The sequence below is a fragment of the Aquarana catesbeiana genome, linkage group LG04 (assembly GCF_042186555.1).
Source record: "Aquarana catesbeiana isolate 2022-GZ linkage group LG04, ASM4218655v1, whole genome shotgun sequence".
Lineage (NCBI taxonomy): Eukaryota > Metazoa > Chordata > Amphibia > Anura > Ranidae > Aquarana > Aquarana catesbeiana.
Genome location: NC_133327.1, coordinates 498361529 through 498375231, shown reverse-complemented (window position 1 = coordinate 498375231; position 13703 = coordinate 498361529). Strand labels below are relative to the sequence as shown.

The 13703-nt window shown below is 41.0% G+C and overlaps 1 long non-coding RNA gene across 1 annotated transcript in view; it reads right to left on the bottom strand.

The window, feature by feature from the left end:
- Window positions 1-3388: 3388 nt before the first annotated feature.
- Window positions 3389-13703, bottom strand: part of LOC141140479 (uncharacterized) — a 109148-nt gene continuing 98833 nt past the window's right edge. Inside the window, exon 3 of the long non-coding RNA XR_012243947.1 lies at window positions 3389-3719. This is a non-coding gene — a long non-coding RNA (uncharacterized lncRNA). The remainder of the gene's footprint in view (window positions 3720-13703) is intronic.

Below are 13703 nucleotides of genomic sequence, written 5' to 3'. Positions count from 1 at the left end.
CTCTCTGGTGGTGTGGGTACAGCATGGCTCTATCTGGTGGTGGTGGGGCTATTAGTACCCCCAGCACAGTCCTCTTTTTCCATGTCTCCTGTAGCACCTGCTTGTTTCCAGGTTTTCTCTTTTCCCCCCAGCAGAGTGCATGCTGGGGACTGTAGCCGTCTCCCTGCTGAGATCAATTGGGCCTCCTATCTCTGGAACTACATTTCCCATGATGCCCCACTAGTTTTTTCTGATTGGCCCTCCGCTGTGGCCAATTGGGAGGGAAGAAGAACAAGCAGGAATCTTCTCTCCCTTCCCGTGCTGCCGACAAATCCGACATGAGAAAGGGGGGGGGGGGGGCATCCTGACAGCGGCCCAGAGGAGGAGGAGCAGTCCGTAGGGGTCAGAGTGGAACTGTCAGTGTGGCTCTTAGGCTGAGCTGTGTGTGAGAGTTAAATTCTCACCCTACAATCATTAATGTGAGCCAAGTTCAGCCTTATGTCTCAAAATGAAAAAATCCCAGTTTTTCTACCTTTATTTTGCAGAATCCAGTGCCGTCACATGACTTCATTTCTACTTCATTCTGAGACAAAAATCAGCCAGTGGGTGTGGTTACTGAAAGCTAGTGACATCATTTCTTGGGAGGGACACTGTTTCTGTGTAGCCAGTGAGCGTATACAGGATAGGAGGAGCTAATCATAGGTTCCTGCCCAGTGTTCTCTTATTGTACATCCTAATTCATGACAAAATGAAGAAATAAAAAGTCCTATCCACAAGAGGGGGTGGGAGGTGCAGTGCACATATACAGTATATCTGTGCACAGGAGAAGGGAGCTGGACACGGGGGGGAGAGCTGTCAGTGTAGCTGGAAGTGCTCTGGGGTCTCAGCTCACACTTTACAATGATCATAGTACAGACAACCACACTATAGCTCTGTTTCCACTAGTGTAACTTGTCATGTGACTTTGGACACATAAAGTTGCATGACAAATCACAGCCCATTGATTTCAATGGCACCCGCTCCCATATATGCGACTTTGGAAATCGGCGACTTTGAAAAAGTGCCTGCACTACTTTGATGCGACTTTGATCCAGAGAGTGTAAAGTTGCATCAAAGTTGCACTCTAAATCGTGAAACTTTGTGGTCGCAATAGTGGAAACGTAGACTAAGGCTCTACTGGTATGAATTGTCATGTGACTTTGGACACTTAAAGTCACAGCCCATTGATTTCAATGGTACCCGTTCCCATCTATGCGATTTTGAAAATCAGTGACTTTGAGACGGTACCTGCAATGCTTTTATGCGACTTTTGATGCGAATTTGATCCAGAGTGTAAAGTTGGAGCAAAGCTGCACTCAAAGTCGCACTCTAAATCGTGCAACTTTGTGATTGCAATAGTGGAAACGTAGACTAAGGCTCCATTTCCACTAATATGAATTGTCATAGTGGAAACTATAGTGGAAACGTGACTTGTCATGCAACTATGTGTCCAAAGTCGCATGACAAGTCACAGCCCATTGATTTTAATGGTACCTGTTCCCATCTATGCGACTTTGAAAATGTACCTGCAATGCTTTGATGCGACTTTGATCCAGAGAGTGTAAAGTTGGATCAAAGCTGCACTCAAAGTCGTATCAATATTATAAGAAAAGTACCCCCCAAATGAGTACTAAGGGACTTTTAAGGCAACTGGTCAACAATGAAAAATATATAAAAATGTATTAATACACAGAATATTAGGTGCATATAGCACTAAAAAGAATATTTACATATACAGCATAGACAAAATCATATAACAAATATAAGTCTAAAAAAGCAGATCCTTCAATACTGATCCCAACATGTTTCTGGATCTCTGGAGAATCCTTTCTTCAGGGGCATGTCGTATGAAGTAGCACTGCTAAATTGGTATTCAGTAAGAGATGAATTGAAGAAAAATAAATGAAAAGGAAAAATGTAAAGACTGCCAGAATTGTAGTCACACGTCTAAACACATACGGCTAGTGTGTGGGCATCAATGAAGATACAGAACTAGGGTGTATAGATTCTCCAAAAAGGCGAGACAACCGTTGTTGAAAGGAATAAACGGGAAAGAAGACCCCTCTGATACACCAAAACTTGCGACTCAGGAAATGCTGCTAAGCGATGGTAGCGACCAAAGCCCCTAAAAGAGGGAAATGAGAACCTTTGAGCATCCAAGCAGCAGATCGAAGTGCAAAGAAACGCCGTAGCCGAGCGAAAGAAGTGGCAGCCGTAGTCTAAATCGTGCAACTTTGGAGTTGTGTCAGAAACCATGAATCAGACTGAGACAGAAGTACAGTTAAATCACACTTGTTTAATAATAATAAAAAAAGCTAAACAGAGTAAACGTAGGCAAAAACATAGCCAGAGTTCAGGAATCGGAACAGATAGGTATACAAGCCAAAATGTCAGGGAGCCAGAAAGAAGCGTAGTAGAACAGCAAGCAGGATCTGGAGTCAGAAGGAATGTCAGCCAAGCAAGTCTTTAACAGGAACACAGGAGAGCGTCTCTAGAGATGTGACCAAGGCGAAGGCAGAGATCATCTGGACTGTACGGCTTAAGTAGGCAGGACTGACGAGCAGGACATCATCAACAGGTGTGTCACTATGGAGAGATGGGAGCTGGCAATTAGCCAACAGCTGAGCGGCCAGCTTTGAGAAGGAAGGGCTAAGCCCAGCCCTGACAGGTTGCAATAGTAGAAACATAGACTAAAGCCTCGTACACAGGATCAGATTTTCCGCCGGGAATTGTGTGATGACAGACTGTTGGCCGAAAATCCGACCGTTTGTAGGCTTCATTGGACAATTGTTGTCAGACTTTCCACCAACAAATGTTGGATGGCAGGATTATAAATTTTCTGCAGACAACGGTCTGTTGTCGGATTTTCCTATCATGTGTACACAAGTCTGTCATACAAAAGTCCAAAGTACAAACACGCATGCTTGGAAGCAAGGACGAGCCAGAAGTGGTCGGTCTTGTAAATTAGAGTTTGTAATGGAGAATTAACATTCATGACACGGCAAATTAAGAAATCTCTAAATGCATCGCACATTCTCTTCTTCTTTAATGGGATAATAATGAAGCTGCTTTGCTGGTGATACTGATTAAGTTATTGCAAACTAATTTTCAAAGGCTTTCAAAGGCTTTTTTTTCTAGTGATATCAACAATAATATTATTATGCTTATTATTTTTTTTATGCAAAACACCATTATCCCGTAGTTTTTGGGATCAAACATACAAACTATGTTGGTGTCCCTTGGTAATTTTACATGGTATTATTTTTAAATGTAACTGCCTACTTCCAAACTGTCATTTGAAGTAAAACACATAGCCAAGTATTATTCTGCACATTTTTTTATTGTGCATTGAAAAAAGAAAACACCCCCCTTGTCACTGGGCAAGGGCACATCACGTGATGTGTATCTTATATCTGACAGGGGCAGAGTGACCCCCATATTCATCCCAGCACAGCTGTATGGTCACTGTCAGCTGGTTCATGCTGTGGGGACAAACCTTACTGGGGGGAGGGGGTTTGTTGTGTTCCTTCAGTAGTCTTGTGTTCCTTTGAGGTTTCATTGATGGCTGGTTCTCTTGGGGTTCTTCCAGGGGTTCAATGGTGGCTGGTTCCCTGGGTTCAGTGGTGGCTGGTTCTCTTTGGGTTCCTTCATAGGTTCAGTTTCTTTTATTAGAAACATTTTCATTGTTCACTGGACTTCCACTTTAAGTTTGAAAGTAAAAACAAATGACTTGATGAAGGCACAGCAATAGGTAATTACTACTTTGATCATTAATGGCAAGACTATTGTGATTGTCTCTAGAATATCATAGGTTACATTCAAATATCACTCTTGTTTAATCATATCATACACATAACCTTTTAACACCTATTCACTAAATAAAGGGTATATGCTTAATGAGGAAGCTAACAGTGCCAGAGTCAATAAGTTAGACCTTACTTGAAAAGTCATAGTAGATGTAAGGTTTCTTAGTTATCTGAAAGGCTTTCATCCTGTCAGTTCATTTCTCATTACTTTCACAATCCTATAGTGCAGTTATGCAAAATAAGTTTTAAAACTCCCATACCTAGCAGTTTTAATAATAATGCAAAGGATTGTTTGCACACATAATTTAAAGACAGTGTACCCATGCCTTGAATGTCTTGAGAGAGTTATTCATAAGGTGGGTCTCTTTGGGACCACAGTAATTCTGATGTTCATTTTTGGCTTGTAAATGTGAATATATGAGTGCCACAAACTCATAATTACAGATTTATATCACATAATTCTAGGCAGTAACGTGGATAGCTTTTAGTTGAGCCTAAACATGTCTATGCAAATTAGCTTAGCAACTGATTGCCCCTCAGTTGTGGTCCAGTTGCTGACTGGCAAGTATGGTGCAATTATATTTCTAGCCCCAGGAGCAGAGAAGTACTTTAGCAATCTTTTTTTATTTTCATCCCTTTTATTTTAGGCAACCTCTTTGCTTGTATGGATACATTTTGTAACTGTTTGCAATTTTTGTATATCTAAATATAAAATTATGAAATCCTTTTTTTTTATATTGCTCAAAGTTATGTAGACATTTGGAGATGACACGAGCCTGTTGTCAAAACTAATCATTTAGGTGGAAGTAGTTGGTTTAGCTAGAGAGGTATGTAAGTAGAATAGACAGTTCAAAACGTTGTGTATTGGCCTGTTTTCTGTTGGAGAGCAGAATTTTCTGACAAGAAGTGTCAGAAGCATAGGTCTTATGAAGTAAAGATTAGCACCTCAGCTACTGTCTTTGTTTACTTAAAGCGGGGGTCCACCTACACCGCCAAAAAAAAAAAAAATTAAAAGCCAGCAGCTACAAATACTGCAGCTGCTGACTTTTAATAAATGGCCACTTACCTGTCCCAGGGTCCAGCGATGTCGGCAGGCGATGCCGAGAACCCGCTCGGTTCTCGGCAGCTGCCGCTGCCATCCTGGGTGAGGGAATCAGGAAGTGAAGCGTTGCGGCTTCACTTCCCGGTTCCCTACTGCGCATGCTCGAGTCGCACTGCGCATCGTAACTGGTCCCCGCTATCTCCTGGGAGCTGTGTGTTTCCCAGGAGACAGCGCAGAGGTACAGGAAGAGGCATAGACTCCCATGGGAGTCTATGCCGGAACTGGATGCAAATACCTGTCTTAGACAGGTATCTGCACCCCCCTCCCCCCTGAAAGGTGCCAAATGTGACACCGGAGGGGGGGGAGGGTTCCAAAAAGCGGAAGTTCCATTTTTGTGTGGAACTCCGCTTTAAAGCAACTAATACAAGTGAACAGATGTTTCAAGGACATGCAGATTGTCTTTAAACTTTCTTGCAAGGATGGTGCATATTATAATACAAAAAAGGGTATAATTAAACACGTGTAGTTAGTATGATGAGGAATATATTAAAGCACATGTACTTTTAGTTAGCCAAAAATGAATAGTTTACAACCTAGAATAAATGCACACATGTAATAGTTACTGTTACCTAGAGGATAATGAGGGCCTCAAATTACTAATACACACATACATGCACACTGATCCTCATTGCCCCTTGCTTTCCTATTTTGATCTGCCCCATTCCACTACAGCATTACTAATCCCTGAGTCCTTATCGTGCATCTATTGTCATGTTTCAAAAATTTACTCTCCCAACTTTCCTTATGTGGGAACAAATTTATGCTAAGAGGGAACAATGAGCAATCGGTATACAGTAAATAGTGCATGGCAGGTAAAGACTCAATGCTCTGTTTTAGCGTGTGGGCATCTGTCACTTTTTGGCTGCAGAGACCATGGTGAGGGAACAGTGTGATGCATGTTTCAGTGCATCACACTGTTTACTTTTTAAACTTTATTTGAAGTGCACAAAGTGACACTTCATTCATTTCTCTGCACAGTAGTGCAGTGCATTGGGCTGCTGTGCGGTGACATGCAGTGCCTACCCGTGTGATGTGGGAAATTGCTACATATCTTGAATTTTACTGCAGCTCACTGCACCTCCCCTCTAGACTCTGTTGCATTGCAAACAGGGCATATAGAAAGCAATTCTTTTCTATTTGTTCTACAGTGACTGGCAGAAAAACACCAGTCACAGCGTTATGTGTGAATAGCCCCTGAAGTTAGTGTATAGCCAGGGTTTATCAAGATACACAAAAGCAGTAATCTTCAAGCAAAACTTTTATCAAACAGTTAAATACACATTTGAAACAGGAATCCCCTTATTGCAGTATAAATTAATATCATACAGTAACACTTAGAAGGTCCTCTTTGTGTGCTCAACTACTATATTTGCAATACCTACTCCTGCAGCTGCCAGCCTCTGATCCATTTTTGGTTGGCAGCACTTTAGAAATGTAATGTAAATCACCATAGCTTTCAAAAAGAGTGAAGATCACACACATAACTCGCCAGAGAAGTAGATTTTTTTTTTTTTTTTTTTTAAACATTGGGGTTGATTTACTAAAACTGGAGAGTGCAAAATCTAATGCAACTCTGCATAGAAACCAATCAGCTTCCAAGTTTTAGCCCTGGTTCACATTGCAGTGATTTGGCATGCGATTTGACTTGTCAAATCGCATGCAAAATCGGTGGCGAATGCCGGAAATGGCACCGTCCGAATCGGTGTAATGCCGCATTTGCGGTGCCGTACCGATTCCCAAAAGTAGTTTCTATATTTCTTTAGGCAACTTTTGGGTGCGATTTCAACAGACATCTGTGAAGAAACCCGCACAGATGTCTCCGAAATCGCCCCCCTGAAGTCGGGCCTGACATGTGGGAATGCAATGGTGCGAGTTCAGCTGAACTCGCACCATTTCATTCCTGCTGTCAGTGTGAACCTGGGCTCACTGTGAAAGCTTAACTGAACAAGCTGAAGTTAGAAGCTGATTGGACACCATGTACAGCTGCACCAGATTTTGCACGCCCCAGTTTTAGTAAATCAACCCCATTGAAATCAACATGTATAATTTCACAATGTTTTCTACTGAAACATAATTAAAAACAATATGAAACTTAAGCATCATTATAAAAGAGATAAATCACATACAAATTTATTTGCAGCGTATCTACAATAACACTAGTTGTTACTAAAGTGGTCAAACAAGATAAGTCATACCTCTTTTTTTTTCATTCTGTTACATCCTTTGGTCAATACTTTCAAATTAAATACTTGTTTTCCCCCAAAAGAATAGGCATTACTTTGGTAGAAAAGTATTGCTGAATAAGTAGGTCCACAGCAGAAATATAAACTCAAGCGGTAAGTGATTTTTGACTAAATGCAAAGCTGAACCAAAGGGTTGGTTAATATATTTTTATGACATTTTGCTTTAAAGGATTGCTTTTACATTTTTTGGCAGGGGTAAGCAACCTTTTTTACATTAAATATAAATTTACAGGCATTAGACAACATGTGCCATAGCTGTATAGAAAATAAATGTTAAATGTTTTCATCCAAAGTTGTACTGCTAACAGCATATTAAATGAATTCATTTGTGCACACACAAAACATGTCCCTATATGGGCAGCACAGTGGCTAAGTGGTTAGCACTTCTGTTTAGCAGCAATAGGGTCATTTGTTTGAATCTCAACCTCTGCACTACCTGCCTGAAGTTTGCATGTTTTCCCTGTGCCTGCGTCGGTTTCCTGCCACATTCCAAAGACATGCTGGTAGGTTACTTGGCTCCTGTCTAAATTGGCCCTAGTATGTGTATGAATGTAAGTTAGGGAACTTATATTGTAAGCTCCTTGAGGGCAGGGACTGATATGAATGTACAATATATGTGTAAAGCGCTGTGTACAATTGACAGCACTATACAAGAACCTGTAATAAATAAATATTAACAGTTAACATGTACTGCACTGTAAACTGGACTTACTGTTTCAGTGTGACACCTGTTCCTGTCTTTCATTATTTAGTTGTGTTGTGTCTGGCATGCAAAATGTTAATTTCAGATGCAGTGGAACTTCGGTCAAAACCTAACTAAGCTTAAACCTTTTCCCACCTCATTCTAAGCTTATTTTATCTACCTTGTTAAAGGAAAAATGCCTATACTTACCTATTCTGAAGTTGCTCAGGTCTGGTCACATGAACTCTCTAGTGCCGTCTTCTGTGTAGAAAAGAAATCACCCACAATGGCTGCAGAGCCTATACAGTCACATCACCCATAGGCTTACTATGGGGCATCCTTGTTAGCTGTCCTTCCTCTACACTGCAGCCGGTGCTGGAAGTCGGTCACGTGACTGCACTGGAGAAACTTTAGAATAGGTAAGTATAGGCATTTTTTTCTTTTATAGGGTGGATAGAATAGGCCTAGATGGGGTGGGAGTAGGTTTAAGCTTAGTTAGGTTTTGACTAAACTTCCACTTCTACACTGTCTTTCTTTGTGAAAAAATATGTTAACACATGTATGTGAATCCAAAGGCAGAGATTAATGCTGAAGCCACCTTTTTTTAACATAAGGTAGAAAACACAACTTAGTACACTTCAGGCTAGAAACATTAAACAAACTTTACTACAGATATTTTTTACTGAGAATTATCAAGTCATTTTGTAGACTTGTCACTATCAATCTTCGGCACTAAAGAAATGGCTTTGCACGCCTACTGTAGCATGCGTGCCTTAGTATATTTAGCATGTAATATTTTTTTAAAAATGGAACTGGCCTACAGTAAAAATGGCAATTTTGTCCAACAAAAGGTCACAGTACATCCCACCTTTATCCCCTGTACTCATGTTTCATATATGCTAAAAAGGTATTATAACATTTTGTAGGATTGTTACTTTTTTTACAGGTCAGGTCAATGTGAATTATTATAAGGTACAAAAAAGTTACCACTGCCCCCACCTATAACTGGTTTTTGTAGCAAGGAGCACTGGAAGGGCTTTGTATGTGAAACAAATATAAAGAGATTGCGATCTGCAGTCTGATTCTATAGCTGCAGAGGAGTGTCGGGAGAGTGGAACCGAGTGAGCAAGGGGCTCGTTACACACACATTTGCAAATAAATGCGTAAGCTGCAGGCCCCGCCAAGGCACCCTGTTTCCTGCAGTCCCTAACTACTGAAAGTCTTCATCTTGGAAGCACATGCATTTATAATGGATAGGTAGGGGACAGGTGAGCCTGGAATGAGCCACCCCTCCTTAAAGGTACAGAGTCACACTGAACACCCAGCATATAGCACTATGGCAGCAAGGGCGTCAGTGCGTTGCCTGACCAATATATTCAAGGTACAAAAAAGTGGCCACTACCCCCACCTATAACTGGTCTTTGTAGCAAGGAGCACTGGAAGGACAATGTATGTCCAACAAATATAAAGAGAAACAGGATGCCTTGGTGGGGCCTGCAGATTATGCATGTATTTGCAAATGTGTGCAACTAAACCCCTGTTCTTAATGCATATTGTTAGACAGGTCAATTTGGTTGGTCACTGGCTGGTTGGTAAGTTGGAGCTTGGAAATCTCTTTATATTTGTTTGACATAAGTTGCCCTTCCAGTGCTCCTTGCTACTAAGATGGTAAGTTTGAGCTTGGAAATCTCTTTATATTTGTTTGACAATGTGAATGATTGCATATAAGTAGTTTTTATTTTCAGTTTTAATCAGCAGGCAGAGCTCTAAACTCCTTTATACATTTGCAGGTCTTCCCAGTCTTCCCTGCTTTACTTAAAAGAATTATGGAGCTGACTGAATCATTTGCATATTACTCCTCTCCAATTCCCTGTCGCTGTGCACAACCGGCTTTGTCTGAGATTTGATTTAGAGAGACAGCTTCTGCAGGCAAGCATCTTCTCCTGCTTTGGAAGTCTGTGTAATGGGTGTACCCTATATTAAATGTTTATTCATTTATTTTAATTGTTACCGTAAAGTAAACACAAAAGGCATAAAACATCAGAAAAAAATAAAACTGGCTTAAAACCCTTAAAGTGTACCTATAATTACAAATCTATATGACCTAGTGCTCTGTAAAGAACTGATAATATGTAATGTATTGGTTTGAGATAGGTCATGTAAATGACATTCTTTAACAAGGAGATAAGAAACCTTGGCTGAAAAGAAAAGCCTACTGGGTCATCAACAAGGATGATAAAACAGGAAAATGATTGATTCTAGAAAACGTTGATGGTTTCTTATAGAAAAAAATCTATGATATTTACAGGTGATTTCCACTTCAGCTGATATACAACTTTGACAATCAATAACAGCTATTCCTGTAATGTACTAATATCTGTAATAGTGAAGAGTTCTCTTGTTCTCAAGAAGTACAACAGCTATAATATACACAATGCAACATTCATAAAACAAAGAGATTTTTTTTCAGTTGAATTAATACCTTGAACAATCTCATGAATGACCTGCCATCTTGCTGATTTAAAGTGAAAAATCTAGTAAAATGATTTTGTAGTTTTCAATAGACAAATAAATCAATGATTATGTCCCTATTTGAGAAATGGATCCTAAACCCCTGTTCTGGTCACCATAAAGGAAGAGTTAGCAGTGAGGAAACATTTTGAACTTTTTAAAGAGAAACCGCAATCCGTTCATTTTCAACTCTTTTTTGTCTAGAAAATCTGACTGGCTTTTAGCATAAAAATCTTTTCTTTCCTCCAGCTTTTTTTAAAGTTATGCCCTGTACACACGATAGGATTTTCCGATGGAAAATGTGTGATAGGACCTTGTTGTCGGAAATTCCGACCATGTGTTGGCTCCATCACACATTTTCCATAGGAATTTTCGACACACAAAGTTTGAGAACTTGCTATAAAATTTTCCAACAAAATCCGTTGTCGGAAATTCTGATCGTGTTTACACAAATCCGACACACAAAGTGACACGCATGCTCAGAATAAATTAAGAAATTAAAGCTATTGGCTACTGCCCTGTTTATAGTCCCCATGTACGTGTTTTACGTCACCACGTTCAGAACGATCAGATTTTCTGACAACTTTGTGTGACCGTGTGTATGCAAGACAAGTTCGAGCCAACATCCGTCAGAAAAAATCCATGGATTTTGTTGTCAGAATGTCCGATCCTTGTGTACAGGGCATTAGAGTAGTACTAAAACCTACACATTTTTTTGTCTTAATGCATTCACAGCATTGAGGTAAAAAAAAAAAAAACCCTGGACAGATAAATAATCATCCAACAGTAGATATCTCGAAACCAAATGCTTGGACTTTCAACAAAGTTAGACAGCTTCAGGAGGTCAATGGCTTCACTGGCTACAGCCTGATTTTGGATAACCGATACTATGAGGAGTTAAAGTCCTTGCCATGCGCCGCACGATGGAGGTCCTTTGGAGTCACACACCTGGTACATATCATTACGAATGGGAAAATGAGTTCTTTTTCAGAACTACAGGCTAAATTTGGGCTGTCCCAATCCATGTATTTCTCCTACTTACAGTTGCATCATGAGGTGAGAACTCAGGCGGGAGGTGAACTGTGGATACAGTCCCCGGCCCCTGTCTTCCACTACATGGTGGAAGTGTCCCACTTTAAGGGCTTTATTTCTAGCTCTTACGCCATGCTTATGGCCATACAACAAGGCAATTTTCCAGCTAAAGTAGTGTCCCAGTGGGGGGGAGATGTGGGCACATTAGGTGAGGACCAATGGGATGAAGTGTGACACAAAATACAACAGTGCTCTCTCAACACGGCACAGCGCCTATCCCAGCTCTTTATCGTCATGCGGGTGCATTTTACATCTGCCAGACTATATAGAATGGGTCGAAGAGAAAATACAGATTGTCCCCGCTGCACCAGAAACCACGGAGATCTGATTCACTTATTATGGCGATGCCGAAAGCTACACCTCTACTGGAGGGGTGTTGTAGCAACCATCAACCGAGCATTTCAGGTGGGGGTTCCCTTAGATCCCAAACAATGCATTCTAGGCATATTGGACGAACACATCACAGAGGAAAACCCCAAGCAGGCTATTACGAGGGCTCTTTTCGGAGCCCGCAAACTAATTCTCAGCCACTGGAAGGCGACAGAACCTCCCACACTAAAAGAATGGGTGACCCAAATGAGGGTAACACTACGATTAGAAAAATACATTTTCCAACACAGAGGATGCCCAGGTAAATTCGATCCGGTGTGGTCTTCTTGGCTGAATACAGCTGGCCTGGCCCCTGTAGACCTTATACAAGACAGAATCCTCAGTTAAAGGCAATAGTAGAGTAATGTGGAATGGGAAGGGAGGCACCATGGAAGGGGGACATTATAGTAAATGCACTGATAGTAGGAAACAGAGTGGAAAGGGTTGGTAAGAGGTTCCAAGTGATATATTCATATGCAACGTTGAACCTGTAAGAAATGTTAATATATATTCATAAGACAGTACTCTGAAAAGTTTGTATACTTCCTATGTGAACTTGTTTCAATAAAAACCATTTTGATTAAAAAAAAAAAAAAATGCTTGGACTTTCAGTAATGAAAGTGACACTGAAAGTACCCTGGAGCAGCATTTGTTCCAGGAAAATTAAATTTTAATTATTGCTTATTTACCCATTCCATCAAAACTGTTAACATCTTTATTTAATATTTGTATAGGTTCACTTTTTTACATTTCAGTCCAAGTCCAGACTTAAGATGATCTTAATGGAAAAGTCATGGGGAGGGGACTGGGAAGGAGGAAATATAACAAGCTCAGTTTTGGAAAGATTGAGTTTGAGAAAGTGGTGTGACTTCCATATTGATATGTCGAAAAGAGAGAGGGGGGAGGGGAATGAGGGAATGTTGGGACTTTGTGTGAAGCACAACACCAGAACCAAATTAATCAATTAGTATGTATTATTTAATGGTGCATATGGATGCATGTGGGACAATACATACATACAGTATTTCACAAAATTGAGTACACCCCTCACATTTTTGTAAATATTTTATTATTTCTTTTCATGTGACCACACTGAAGAAATGGCACTTTGCTACAATGTAAAGTAGTGGGTGTACAGCTTGTAAAACCGTCTAAATCTGCTGTCCCCTCAAAATAACTCAACACACAGCCATTGTCTAAACCGCTAGCAACAAAAGTGAGTACACCCCTAAGTGAAAATCTCCAAATTGTGCCCAAAGTGTCAATATTTTGTGTGGCCACCATTATTTTCCAGCACTGTCTTAACCCTCTTGGGCATGGAGTTCACCAGAGCTTCACAGGTTGCCACTGGAGTCCTCTTCCACGCCTCATCACGGAGCTGGTGGATGTTAGAGACCTTGCGCTCCTCCACCTTTTGTTTGAGGATGCCCAACATATGCTCAATAGGGTTTAGGTCCGGAGACATGATTGGCCAGTCCATCCCCTCTGCCCTCACCTTCTTCAGCAAGGCAGTGGTCGTCTTGGAGGTGGGTTTGGGGTCATCATCATGTTGGAATACTGTCCTGCGGCCCAGTCTTCGAAGGGAGGGGATCATGCTCTGCTTCAGTATGTCACAATACATGTTGGCATTCACGGTTCCCTCAATGAACTGTAGCTCCCCAGTGCCGACAGCACTCATGCAGTCCCAGACCATGACACTCCCACCACCATGCTTGAATGTAGGCAAGACACACTTATCTTTGTACTCCTCACCTGCCACCACACACGCTTGACACCATCTGAACCAAATAAGTTTATCTTGGTCTCATCAGACCACGGGACATGGTTCCAGTAATCCATGTCCTTAGTCTGCTTGTCTTCAGAAGAGGCTTCCTTCTGGG